Below are 13,085 nucleotides of genomic sequence, written 5' to 3' on the forward strand. Positions count from 1 at the left end.
TGGTGGTGGCTATGAAAGTAGTCTCTCTCAACAGTCGTTTGTAGGCTGGCAGGCAGCACGCTCTGCAAGTGAAAATGCAAGCGAGGCTGCAATGTGACAGAAATCTGTAGCTGATGCTATTGCCTGAATCATGTATGATTATCAAAAGGCTAGGTTGCTTTTACTGGTAAAAGTGTTTTTAATTTTTTTCATGAAAGGATAAAGATCTGTTCTGTCATTTTTCAACATTATGGAAATGTTGATGTGATAAAAACACTCCCCACATTTTCTATAGGCTTTTACTCCATGTCTTCGCTCTAAGGTGATATTACATAGTGTAGCTAGAGGCATATTCAATATCTCACATTTCAGGAATGCTCTGTGTCTGTGAAAATGCACCATGTCGCTCTTGCACGTGTAACGGATGTGAAACGGCTAGCTTAGTTAGCGGTGGTGCGCGCTAAATAGCGTTTCAATCGGTGACGTCACTTGCTCTGAGACCTTGAAGTAGTGGTTCCCCTTGCTCTGCAAGGGCCGCGGCTTTTGTGGAGCGATGGGTAACGATGCTTCGAGGGTGACTGTTGTTGATGTGTGCAGAGGGTCCATGGTTCGCACCCGGGTATGGGCGAGGGGACGGTCTAAAGTTATACTGTTACATATGGGCATCAACTCATTCATGTGAGGAATTAGGTTCACACAGGGACGAAAGTAAGGCAGAACGGTCCGGTACAGAGTCCCTGCAAAATAAATAGTGGGGTACGCCGTACCGGTAAAACATGAGCCAAAATATCTGGGGGTTATTACACCATTACTGCATGTCAGAGGCATGATAAATTAACGAAAGGACTTGAAAACGAGTGATATAGCCTATGCTCTAAAATGCGATGTGGTCAGATGATAACACAGACATTTTGCTAAGGCAGAGATGATTGGCCGAAACCAAGACGCGTGTGGACAGCAGTAGACACATACATTCTGGCCTAATGACAATCGCCAAACGTCCTTACAATTTCTGGTGTTTTGTGTAACAGATGTCTCTTTCCATTCACCACTGTTTGGAGGCTGGAAATGTGTTGTGAGTGGATGAATGTGCACGGGTAGCCTAGTAAAGGAGCCTTCTGAAGTGATTGTTTGTCAAACTGATGAAAACATCATGACTGGTTGGGTTTATGTCACAATAAATTGTAAACGTTAAATGACAGATCTTTACGACTAGGCCCACAGGGATCCTATTGAATTAATAGGGATGGTATATGTAATTCTATGATTAGGCAAGCGCATGACCCATAGGAGGTCCTGCATCGGGAAAAAAATGTAATCTATTTTCACCCCAGGGTTTAATCCCCTCATTAAACCAATTAAAAATCATATTCCAAAATATTTTTTCTTATCAAACCAACATAGTCTTCTGCCTGTATGTTGGCCATCTGCGTTTGCCCCAGTTGGATGTGGTCTTTGTGGTTTGTAAGTTTTATAAAAGTCCCATTAGAACCAGACATATTTTTCACTGTTCTGACAGTTGAAGCTCATCATTAGTCCTCAGCCTCTCCCCATAATGACATTCATTTGGGAAGTCCTTAGTGGTGTTTTGCCTCTAATTAAATAGGGCAAGTCATGCATGTAACCATTTGAGCTCATTCAACACTGATTAAAGATCTAAAACGAGCCTCAACAGTATTATGTTTGCTCTCAGGATCCAAACATAATGTGCCAGTGTGAAAACAAAAGTAAACACAAACACAAGACGACAGGCCCTTTCATAATGCCAACACAAAGCTGTCATAGGAATGATGAAGATGCCAGGCAGAACAATGGGAAAACAGTTGGGCTGTTTTATAATGTAGCTACAATATTATGAAGCTCATAGAACATTTGGAACATTGGAAGGAAGGTTTGGATGCTTGAGGCTTGTTTGAATAACATCATTCCCATAATACAATATCAGCACAGCGATCTGTATTCTCTGTATTGTGTTCACAGTGCCAGACAGTGACAGTAACAGATAATGCTTGGGGGCATGCAGAGCATAAGCTGGTTGGATTTAAACTGTGTGTAATCAGTGTTCTTAGCTTCTCAGGTCACCTCAGTGGCGAGCATGTACTGTAATCGCCCCCCTGTCTGTATTTGTACTGCAATTATACTGAATATAAGGCAGAAAACAGCTATGCACCTCGTTGTGATTTCCAAGGCTATGTGCTCTGATAAGTACCCTTTTGTGCTCTGCGCAAATATCATTTTAATATCAAATTGAGAAGCTGGGAAATGTCCCCAAAACATAAAAGTCAACAAGGATCATCGGGAGACACTCTACTGCAGTAGCTGACAGAAGCACTCTGTGTTTGGGGTAAGGATATAGTAACCAGTGCTGTGCTCACACCATGCTGGACTACCTCAACCTGCCTACGCCTGGATCACATCGCCATCATTAGCTCGATATAATGGCTCCTCTTCATTAGTGAATGAGGGTGGTAATTGCAGCAGATTCATACTCCTCTTGTTTCAAATTATTTCAAGAACTTGACTTGATACTGTATCTTTCATCTGCACAACCTATGTTTTTGTCTCTCATCCTTGTTGTTGAGGAATGAGTGTGTGTTCTTCAGATGATTGGATGATGGCGGTAAGAAAAGATGTGTGGAGAAGATTGCACTGATTTCAGATTGCACTGATTTCAGATTGCACTGGTTTCAGATTGCACTGGTTTCAGATTGCACTGGTTTCAGATTGCTCTCGTTTCTAATTCAGTTACAGTGATGAAAGGCTCATGGCCAAGTGGTACACCAACTAAGTGCAGGTCACTAGAGCCCCGTTTCCACTGGCAATTAAAATTAGTGCCAAATTAGGGTCAAATTAAAGCTGGCTCGAATGGAATTCTCAAATTCTAGCTGGGCCGAAGGAAACCGGGGGTGGCGCAGCCCAGTTTCACAACTGGTGTTAGCTCGATTAGAATGTGGGCTGCTGACACCGTTACTATGCAATCACCAAGCTGATCACTGCTGGATGCTGACACAATGTTTAGCTAGCTCATCAGGGCTTGTTGCTGTTAGCTAGCACATGGACAAGCAGTACTGCAGTTGTCAGACATGACACACATTTCCACCATAGCTAGATCCTGCATTCATTTTTGCACTACACAATGAACTTTTATTAAAACAGTCAACCCTCGGTTAGCTGTTTCAGAGTTGAACGTGAGCTAGCGGGAATTTTATCCGTCCAGGTCATATTGAAAGTTAGCTACTTAGCTACATCATATGGTTAGCTAGGTAATAGCCAATGCAATGTCAAGCAAGAATCAAGGTAGGAATTAAGCTAGCTAGCCTGTTATGCTAGCGACAATGCTAACCGTTTAGCTAGCTAGCTAACGTCAGCAAGCTAAATGTTGCTAGCTGTCTCTAACTGGTAATGGTAGTAGTAACATTAGTCACAGCATGGTGATGATTACAGTTCTTCAACATCTTGCTAGCTAGCTTGCAACATTAAGAAAGTCAACTGCAGTCACATATTGGCTACCTAGCAACATGACATAATTTCCCATTTCTGGAGTAGGATTGCAATTTTTTATTGATTTAGAATTTTTATTTAACCACCTTTTCTCCCCAAGTTCATGGTATCCAATTGTTAACCCAACGAAGCCGCACTGCTTCTTAACACAGCGCGCATCCAACCCGGAAGCCAGCCGCACCAATGTGCCGGAGGAAACACAGTGCACCTGGAGACCTGCTTAGTGTGCACTGCGCCCGGCCCGCCACAGGAGTCACTAGTGCGCGATGAGACAAGGATATCCCTACCGGCCAAACCCTCCCTAACCCGGACGACGCTAGGCCAATTGTGCGTCGCCCCATAGACCTCCCGGTCGCGGCCGGCTGCGACAGAGCCTGGGCGCAAACCCAGAGTCTGTATCGCAGTGTTGCAGTGCCCTAGACCACTGCGCCACCCGGGAGGCCCTCAGTAGGAATGCAATTTGAGCTAGCCCACCAAGGCCAGCGATGTCTTCAACGTGCCAATGGAAACGGGGCTCTAGGTGAGCTCTAGATAATGACAGTCAGTAGGTTACACACACTCCCTTTTCAATGTCATAACAGGGTCGGGTAGATTTTACTGACCATTATTACCTCAACATGGACAATTTCAGGTGTTTTACACATAACTGTTGCACCTTTTTCTTTATTTTAAAAGCAGAAAGTAGGCCATCTTCTCAGCCCTGGCAGACTAGCTGAGGATAGGACTGTTCCCAGCCGCACATAAGCTATACCCAGTGAACTCTTGGTGAGTCAACTGTTTCCTGTGCCGAGGTCAGGGGATCTTTTGTTTGATTTGAACAAGCAGTTTGGGTCCCAGCCCTTCTTCTTACTGTTCCTTGCCATGCCTAAGGGTAGTGGCCAAAACACACTGCATGCTTGCTATTGTTATCAGAATGCTTCATTCTTTTCCCCCCACTTCCCTCTCCCAGTCTTAGAGCAGCTGAGGCTGGGTAAAGTGTTTACTCAGCACTCTGGAGCAGTAGGCTCCCGTCCCTATTGTGCTGTATGAATATTTGATTCCCAGTTTACGTAATGTCCGCCTGGGGATCCGGTTAGGGTTTGAAAGCTCCCTCCCTCCATGGTTGGCCCTGCCTGCTCATTCTCTGTGATGTTCTCATCAGTTGAGCATTTTACTGCAACATAAGCAGGAGCAAAGTGTCCTAGCGCCCAGGCTAATTTGCAGAGGGCTGGTTATGACACTGTAGCGACTGCAATTGATTACCCACTAACGACAAGGCTGGTTTTAGTAAGGCATCCAGGTTTGTGATCATGTCTTGGAGATGTCGTCTCTGGCCCTGTGCATGTCCGCTCTTAACTCGGTCTTGTGTAGGCTACTGTATCAGCACTCTAGCTGTCACATGGGCATGAAGGTGGAATCAAATGCCACTGTTGAGTTGCTGAGACATAACCATATGTTCTCAAAGAAGAATAGGGGCGCTTCGGCCACCTCCACCGAGGTGTACAGTCTGCTAAGGTACAAACAGCCTACACGCATGCCAGTACCTCTGCCTTCTAAGCAGCAGGGGAAATGTCTTCAGAGAGTAGAGGGGAGGGAGGTGAGAGTAGCTTAGAGGAGAAGACGGGGGAGCCTGTAGTTAGCTGTAAAAGGAGGGTTAACTAGCTGTCTGTTGTGCTGTCTGTGAAGCAGAGAGACTTTGCAGCCCCTGTCTCTTCCCCTATTAGAGACAGAGATTGTAGACCCTCAGACACTGTACCTTCCTCCTCTCAGCATCTCAACATGTTGAGACAGCGTTCTCTCTGGATTAACGCAGGAACCATCATGTAAAAACCTTACACAAAAATAAATCAATTTGGAAAATGTGATAAAAGGATGCCTCTGCTCTGTTTGCAGGATGCTGGGTAGACATTTACAGGAATCTGTAGAATGCCTGTGCTGTAGGGAATGTGGGGAACCAGAATTATTTTCAATGGGATACCTTTGAGAATTAATTTGGCAAGAAAGTAGCTGAGTATTTGGCAAAACTAGACTGAATGAAGATGGCAACTGTGTGAGCTGAAGCACAACTACACAAAGCTAGTAGCTCTCAGTAGCTACCTCAGTAGCCAGTAGCTCTCTTTATCACTCTTGAGACAGGCCTGCCAAGGTGTGTCCTGTCACCTTCATGGATCCTCAGCATCGTAGCTCTGTGGTAATGAAGAATAATTGTTTCTCTCTAAGTGGACTCCTATTCTGCACTAAGTGTAAATTGGTGTAGCCACACAAAATCAGGTCATTCAAGCCAGCCATTTCAGCCCTTTACCCACCCATCCATGCCCAATAAATCCAAGGAGTGAATTTTCTACTCGCACGTGACTTTTAAAATCCCATGCAGGCAAAGCCAACAAGGGAAGAAAAGCAAACGAGTGTCTCAAAATACTTGTAGTAAATAGTTTTCTGCAGGTTTACAGGCCAGTGGTTGTGCAGTGTCACTCAACCAGACTTTTACAGTCGGGAAGACCTGATCCTTGCAGCTGTTTTCCTAACTGTTCATTGTGGTCGTTCCCTTCCATATAGAGCTCCGGTCATAGCGGAGCCACTCCTTTATTACAGGACTAGTTCAGACTCAAGTCGCTTAGCCGACTTGTGCAAATCCCATCACAGGAAGCTGGAACACCAGCTGCTAATCACTATCCATAGTGGTGAAGGGGCATGGTGCGGTGGTCTCCACATGTGCACTGCTCGCTGTGTGGAGACGCTTGGTTTCACTCAAATTAATTTGTGGCATTTAATTACTGTAAGTTTGCAGGTCTGCGGAGTGAATGTTGCATGGTGGGGAGGGGAGGATGTCGAGTTTGTTTTTAAAATGGATGGTAAAAAATGTTTCACTTCCTGAGAGAACTCTGTGGAGACTAACACCATCTGCACTGATTTTAACAGCAGAGGAGATACACATGTATAGTGCTTTGGTAGGAACACAAGACAAGCTACACCTGTGATAACAGCTCCAATGTTCTGACCCTCTTCATAGTCATTTGACATTGTGTATTCTCAAGGCATGATAGCATAAATCATTTTTTCTGTAACACAGTAGCCATACAACATGAATAATGTTCAACACTGTGTGTTTATCAAGTATCCTCTTACCCTTCCCCCTGTGAAAATAGGGGATTGTTTTGGAGAAAATCCAGTGTTACAATCATGCTGCTAATTTAATGTTGGCATTTTCTCCAATTACTGTACATCACTTCTTCAGCACTCCTTGAAGCTCAGTCCTTGGATTTTTGACACTGTAAATTGTCAGTAAGTCTTTTGATTTTGGTCTACATTTAGAAACTGTCCATATGCTTACTTGCAATTGTAAGTCCTCAAAACCATTGATGTCATCTTATGTCCTGTGAACTTGTCTCATAGATGCAACTACAGCACTCCCCCTGTCTCGAAATCTAACACTAAGCCCATGCGTTCCAGATATTCATCTTTAAACAACCACATCTCCAAAATAGAACCCAAGCAGCAAATCCATGGTATCTCACAGTTTCCTAAAAAATAACTCAGGATTAGTCGCTTGGAGCTGTCTCCCCTGGAAAATCTACCCATCAACCAAATAACATTCTGTGACCTACTGTCTGAAGATGTATGCAATGTATGTAGATTTGTAGTTGTAAAGATGGATGAGTGGTCACAAGAGAGACAAATGACACAGTTGTTAGTAGGTTAAATATATTTGAATTAATGTGATTGATGGAGGCATGACAGTTATTGATTCTGTGAACAGTGAAATTTGATGGAGAAGTGACAAGTGGGACGTCGGAGTGATGGTATATAACAGCAAATATGTTGTGACAAATGGACATACTCTGTTTTTATCCCTGCACACTATTGAACATTGCCTGAATGATGACAGTAAAAGCATTACCACTAAGAAATGTAAATGCACTGCAATGTTAGCGTAATGATAGAAAATCTCAGATCAACACAACTTGTCTATGTTTTCTATGTTTTCTGTGCCATGCCATATCCTCTACCTGGCCTGAAGCAGTGACAGAGAGCTACGGTAAGAAGGTTGGACATCATCCAGTCAACGTGCACGTCAGACATCATGGTAGCTAGCTTCGATGAGTCATCTACCCTCCATCACACAGAGAAATTCACTCTCTCTTCTCTGAGGCAGTCACGATGCTCCATTACAAACGACCATTTGAACGTTAGACAACTAGGACCAAACATATTCATTCAGAAGTGTGAAGATGTATTTATTGCATTAGTGACCTTCAGCAGCACTTCATTTGCTTTAATTGTTGAATATAGTTTCAGAAATGTTGAAACAAAATGACGAGATACATATATAGTAACAGTATGAAATGTCCATGGGTTTTGATGTAATGCTCTCTTTTCTGATATTACATCAGACTAGAGAACAATGTCAGGACAGAACAAATAAAAGGGCATAAACAATAAGACACCCACCCGTTAAAACTTTTGTACACACCAACATTAGCAGATAGACAGAGAAGGATCAATTCTCATTTACTGGTTAATTATCTCTTTCCAGACCTCCCTCAGTCAGTAAAATAGACTATGTCTGTAATAAATCCCTACACAGAACACAGGGTTTATGTTGTACACCTCAGCCAGTTTTATTATTTGTTCCGTAAAATCATTAAACAGTCAAGCAAGCTGTGAAGACCCCCTCCCGTACAAATACAACATACCTCTTAGATTGCACTCCTGTTCAGGTATTTAACCTGAGGCAGGGAACTGTTGTGACAACATACTCTATTTCCTGGAATTGTACCCTCGTCTTTTTCCCGCTGTTGAAAGGTAATATTTGAAGTTACACAATGGAAGGAAAGTTGGTCCATATTGGTATTGATTTCACACAAGTTTGAGGTGCTGACATTTAAATGAAGATAAATGTACTAACATAGTACTGCTGTTGCAGACAATTGTTGGGAAGTCTGGGAAAAAAATCAGATTGTATTATCAATGTCCCTGCCTAGGATGCCATCATACTCACTGTGTTGGTCAAGGATCCATTCTTGCAAGAGCACCAGTTCAGTATGGAAGCTTATGGTAAACACTGCAACACAAAGCATTAACAGCTAGGAAATAACTGCGTATATAAATGAGTTTTGGTTGTATGTACGTAGTTATTGAAGCAGACCACAGCCCTTGCCCAGCTAGAGGGTTTGTGGTCAAGCGTTTCCTACCTGACTGGGCCTGAAAAGATGCTAAACATTTCTTGGAGGCTGCTAGGTCATGTGTGAAATCTTATTCCTAAGAAAACCTGTTTTGTGTCTCTTCAGTGTTGACCCTGCGGCGGTGTGGCATGTTCTGTGGTGGTTTATCTTAGTCAGGACTACTTTATTCCCTGTACTTCTAATTGACTCACATACAGTAATAGTTCAATCTGATCTGACAGTTCTGTCTGGACTTTATGGCTGGGTCTGAAATGGCAACCTATTCCACATATAGTGCAACAGTTTTGACCAGAATCCTATTCAGACGCATCCTATGAGATGGGTAATTGTGAATAAAGGGTCTCCAAGTACATCCAGAGACAGTGTTGAAAGCATACTGTATGTGCATTAGTAGAAATGGTTATATACAGATGGACTTTCTCCCCTGTGGGAACTGTCTGTACATCAATGCCACAACTACCTCAATCATAATGGAGTTAAATTCAGGGCAGCTCTGTCCCCTCAGAGATAGCCTGTTACAATAAACAGATCGTTTTACGTTTGAGGCGATCGATCACACCTTTACTTTCCCCTCCAGATCTACTACACTGAACCCCTATTTTCTCTGCTTACTGATCCTCTGCTCCAGGCCTTTAGAGGTAGGAAGTAAGTGCAGTGTGGCCAGCTGGATGGCTGGATATGTCAGCCCAGGAGTCCTATAGTCATCCTCAAGGACACTGCAGCTCCTCAGCCCTGATTTGAGTGATTTAATATGCCAGGCTTACATGTTGACCTGAAGGTCTCTTTCCCTCCAGCTCTCCTCTCCTCATCTCTCCTCTCCTCTCTATAGACCAAGGCATGCTCCACAGGCTCAGAGCCATGAAAGCACAGCCCAGTGTCATTGGCATCTGTCCTAAACACAGCTACTGATGAGATATAATTGCAATGCCAAGCAAGGGTCAGTTTAATCTGTTCAGGTTTGTGTAAATCAGGTAGGCAGTTTCCAGGTGTTCTTTAGATGGCAACCTCTTGTCTTCTGTTTGACCCCAGATTTACTCCTACAGTATGTATTTTAATTGGCAGAGTCTAGAGCACATCAGATCAAGCCAAATGTTCTCATTGACCTCGGCTAGAGCTTGGCTGTAAGTTCAGTGCTTGACATTGCAGAAAGAAAAGATCAGACACCCCAAAGAAGCAATGTACTTTTAATCCAATAATTTCCAAAGTCAAACATTCTTCTTAAAAAGCTTGTGCAAAGTATGACATTTACACTCAACAATCCTTAAATTAAGTTTTATTAATGAGAGATCAATTGCTACTATGCCACCGCTTTAAACTTGCTCATATTTTGTGTTTCTAGAAATAAACAAGAAATTAGTGCCACTTGACTTATTTGGATGAGATGAGTACTAGGCACAACTTGAGGATGGGAGGAAACCCTCTGATCAGACACATTATCTAAATGTCAAGGGGATTTTGTGATCATTGTGTGAGTTTCTGTGGAAATAACCAAGCGAGTCAATTTGCAGAGAAATATGAAAATACACAATATATTTCTGAAAGACGTAACTTACAAAATGGTAAGTTATTGTTACTTAAATGAAAGCAGTTTCCAATAATGGATTGTACTTGTAGGTAAAGGTCAATTGTATTTGCAGAATGTTATTTCAACAAAACCAAGTGACAACAAACAGAGCGAATCGGTGCATCTAATAGCATTATAGAAGTAGAGGATGCCATTTGAGGAGGTCACTGAAAATGACCAATCAGATGCTCGCAAGCGATGTTAGAACATCTGGTGAAACAATTCTGATTGGAATTGAAGTAGCAATGTGTGTTTATTTAATGTGACTCTCACCGAGAAATTGCTGTCTTCATTGTGCAGTGTATGTGGACCATTTAGAAAGGGATTATCTGACATGAATGCAGTAACATACAACAGAGATCAGAGTCACAGGGCAAACATCAGAGGCGTTGTTATGATCCTTTTTAAATTGCACTTTAAAACCAGATTGAAGAGTGCTTAAGCCTTCAGTGATGTTTGCAAAGTGGGACGCTGTACTGTTGCCCTTCTGGCTCTTTTCAAGTGTTAAACTGGCCATTAGGTTACTGTTGAAAAATGGTTGGAGGCAAATAGAGAAATCTTTCACCCATAACACTTGCTCATGTGGCATTTCATGCAACCTTAGGCTAACTCATTTTAAACATATTATGGAGCTTATGAGCACTGCTAGTGAATGCTTGAAGGATGTATACAGTACAAAAATATAAATGCAACATGCAAAATAAGGTTTTGCTGAGTTACAGTTCATATAAGGAAATATGTCAATTTAAATAAATTCATTATCCCCTAATCTATGGATTTCACCCACTGGGGAGCCAGGCCTAGCCCATCAGAATGAGTTTTCCCACACATTAGGGCTTTATTACAGAAATATTTCTCAATTCTACTATTTTGTGTGTTTTTTTGCATTGATCTTAACTTTTTCTTGTACATAACGTTTCCACAATCGTTTCCTGTGACTGAAAATACGTTCTGGACATGAGAACAGCAATCACTGACCTCGATTTGAATGAAGATTTCTACTTCAACCGAGTCAACGGGACATAAGTGGAGAGGTAGGTAGCCTAGTGGTTAGAGTGTTGGGCCAGTAATCGAAAGGTTTCTGGATCAAATCCCCGATCTGACAAGGTAGAAATCTGTCATTCTGCCCCTGAGAAAGGCATAAATAACCCACTGTTCCCTGAAGACATGGATGTTGATTAAGGCAGCCCCCGCAACTCTCTCATTCAGAGGGGTTGGGTTAAATGTGGAAGACACATTTCAGTTGTACAACTGGATAGGTATCTATTCTAACCCCAGACCAGGCCCTAATCCTGGAAACTTGGAAAATCTGAAGGCAGTGTAAGAGAAGCTGATGTGTGGGCACCATGGCGAAACTAAGTTGGCGAGTACAGTACATGAATCGTCTCTACTGTCTGTTCTATTAGTAAATGTACAATCACTGGAGAACAAAATGGACGAGTTCCATTCGAGGTGTGTCTCATTCTTAACCACAGCTGGTGCTCATTCCCTAATATTAAGGAAGTCTTACATTTCTGCTCACCTGAGTTAGAATACTTCATGATAAGCTGTAGACCATACTATTTACCAAGAGAGTTTTCATCTATATTTTTCGTAGCTGTCTATTTACCACAAAAAAACGATGTTTGCACTAAGACCGCGCTCAACAAGCTGTATAGGGCCATAAGCAAACAAAAAAATACTCATCCAGAGGTGGCTCTCCTAGTGGTCAGTGATTTTAATTCAGTGACACTAAAATCCATCTTAACTCATTTCTACCAACTAGTGGCGAAATAACTCTAGATCACCTTTACTGTCCCATGCCCTCCATTTGGCAAATCGGACCATAACTCTATCCTCCTGTTTCCTGCTTAAATGGAATTACTCAAACAGGAACTACCAACGATGCTCTCAATATGGAAGTGCTCCTATGAAGCGGATACTAAGACACAGAACTGTTTCGCTAGCAAAGACTAGAACATGTTCCGGTAATATGTTTGAGTAAACTTCCAAGATGGCGTAGAAGTCGGATGTATATTTTGTCTTGTCCCTTCCTGTCCCTTGTAAACATTGTTTTTCCTTGTTTTTTTTCATATATATTTTAATATCACTTTCCATCCACAGACTGAATATACTCTCCTATACTTAAGAACCAGAACTCCCATCAAAAGCTAGCTGGCTAATTGGCTACTAGCTAACCGCAGCCTGCTAGCTTTCTAGAACACTTCGGACTGTTAGCTTAAGATGCCCATCGGACAAATTATTTGGCCACTATACCTAGTTTGCCAATTGGCCTGGTTTACCACACGGAGCCCTGCTGATCCGTCTTCCGAACCGGAACCCCAACAGAAGTTAGCCAGCTAAATAGCTACTAGCTAGTAGTCAGCTCGTCACTGCTAGCGGTCATCAGCTAATGCTAGCATGGGCAACTTTCACCAGTCTGCACAGCGCGACTCAAACCAGAGCAAATCTGACTCATTTTTCTCCATATCTCCGAATCCCTTCCGTAAGCTCTGAACCTTTTTCTTTTTTCTTCGCCTGGATCATTTCTGCTAGCTAGCTGCTATCCGAGTGACCACTCCTGACAAACGTCCCTGTCTTGAAACAAGAACCAATTAGCCTAGATCTAGCCTTGCCAGGCACATCTGCTATGCCCATCTCCCGGCTAGCCAATAGAGGTCCATCAGCCACTCCCTGGGCTACAATACCTATTTTGCCAACCAGCCCCACCCCATCATGACTGGGCTGAGCGGGTACTGTACTTCCTCAGTGGTAGGGAGGCGAGCAGGCCAGAGGTGGATGAACGCAGTGCTCTTGTTTGGGTGTAGGGCCTGATCAGAGCCTGGAGGTACTGAGGTGCCGTTCCCCTCACAGCTCCGTAGGCAAGCACCATGGTCTTG

General features: G+C 42.9%; 1 protein-coding gene across 2 annotated transcripts in view; it reads left to right on the plus strand.

Moving 5' to 3' along the window:
- The window catches only part of LOC118359843 (metabotropic glutamate receptor 4-like), a 311,869-nt gene that overhangs the window by 81,697 nt on the left and 217,087 nt on the right, over positions 1-13,085 (plus strand). The gene's annotated exons all lie outside the window — the stretch shown is intronic.

The sequence above is a fragment of the Oncorhynchus keta genome, chromosome 27 (genome assembly GCF_023373465.1).
Source record: "Oncorhynchus keta strain PuntledgeMale-10-30-2019 chromosome 27, Oket_V2, whole genome shotgun sequence".
Taxonomy (NCBI): domain Eukaryota; kingdom Metazoa; phylum Chordata; class Actinopteri; order Salmoniformes; family Salmonidae; genus Oncorhynchus; species Oncorhynchus keta.